Here is a 1,289-nt window from a genome sequence, read left to right on the forward strand (position 1 = left end):
CATTCTGATTTGACATTTAAAAGCTGTGAGTGTGTCTGGCAATCTGCAGGCGCTCCCTGTATAGACGAAAGAGCAAAGCGTGGTGATATAGTATCTTTAAAAGGCCCTTTGGTAGGCACAATATTTGCTTACGGCCATACCACCCTGAACACGCCCGATCTCGTCTGATCTCGGAAGCTAAGCAGGGTCGGGCCTGGTCAGTACTTGGATGGGAGACCGCCTGGGAATACCAGGTGCTGTAAGCTTTTTTCACTCCTCTTTACAAAAAGCAGAGGGCGCTGCTGCTTTTTCAGTGGACACCGACAGGGTGGGAAGGAAATAGCTAGATCATGACTTGCCGGTATAGAAATGACACAAATCCAGTTAAATGATGGCTTTCATCATTCCTAAGCTCATCGATCATTTTCTTTTCAATTTTATGCTAACGTATTCTACATTTCAACAGTAAATATTAATCTTTTTACTGCACTACATTTGTGATCCTTATAGCCACTTTGTACATTCTGATTTGACATTTAAAAGCTGTGAGTGTGTCTGGCAATCTGCAGGCGTCCCTGTATAGACGACAGAGCAAAGCGTGGTGATATAGTATCTTTAAAAGGACCTTTGGTAGGCACAATATTTGCTTACGGCTACATACCACCCTGAACACGCCCCCGATCTCGCCTGATCTCGGAAGCTAAGCAGGGTCGGGCCTGGTCAGTACTTGGATGGGAGACCGCCTGGGAATACCAGGTGCTGTAAGCTTTTTTCACTCCTCTTTATAAAAAGCAGAGGGGCGCTGCTGCTTTTTCAGTGGACACCGACAGGGTGGGAAGGATATAGCCAGATCATGACTTGCCGGTATAGAAATGACACAAACCAGTTAAATGATGGCTTTCATCATTCCTAAGCTCATCGATCATTTTCTTTTCAATTTTATGCTAACGTATTCTACATTTCAACAGTAAATATTAATATTTTTACTGCACTACATTTGTGATCCTTATAGCCACTTTGTACATTCTGATTTGACATTTAAAAGCTGTGAGTGTGTCTGGAAACTGCAGGCGCTCCCTGTATAGACGAAAGAGCAAAGCGTGTGATATAGTATCTTAAAAGGACCTTTGGTAGGCACAATATTTGCTTACGGGCCATACCACCCTGAACACGCCCGATCTCTGCCTGATCTCGGAAGCTAAGCAGGGTCGGGCCTGGTCAGTACTTGGATGGGAGACCGCCTGGGAATACCAGGTGCTGTAAGCTTTTTTTCATTCTGATTTGACATTTAAAAGCTGTGAGTGTGTCTG

General features: G+C 44.4%; 3 non-coding genes across 3 annotated transcripts; all 3 read left to right on the forward strand.

Moving 5' to 3' along the window:
* Positions 1-126: 126 nt before the first annotated feature.
* LOC129114596 (5S ribosomal RNA) lies at positions 127-245 on the forward strand. The gene has a single exon (XR_008532583.1). It is a non-coding gene; the product is annotated as a 5S ribosomal RNA (ribosomal RNA).
* A 379-nt stretch (positions 246-624) lies between these two features.
* Positions 625-747, forward strand: LOC129114598 (5S ribosomal RNA). The gene has a single exon (XR_008532585.1). It is a non-coding gene; the product is annotated as a 5S ribosomal RNA (ribosomal RNA).
* Positions 748-1,124: 377 nt separating this feature from the next.
* Positions 1,125-1,245, forward strand: LOC129114597 (5S ribosomal RNA). The gene has a single exon (XR_008532584.1). It is a non-coding gene; the product is annotated as a 5S ribosomal RNA (ribosomal RNA).
* The last annotated feature ends 44 nt before the right edge of the window (positions 1,246-1,289 follow it).

The sequence above is a fragment of the Anoplopoma fimbria genome, unplaced genomic scaffold, assembly GCF_027596085.1.
Source record: "Anoplopoma fimbria isolate UVic2021 breed Golden Eagle Sablefish unplaced genomic scaffold, Afim_UVic_2022 Un_contig_5186_pilon_pilon, whole genome shotgun sequence".
NCBI lineage: Eukaryota > Metazoa > Chordata > Actinopteri > Perciformes > Anoplopomatidae > Anoplopoma > Anoplopoma fimbria.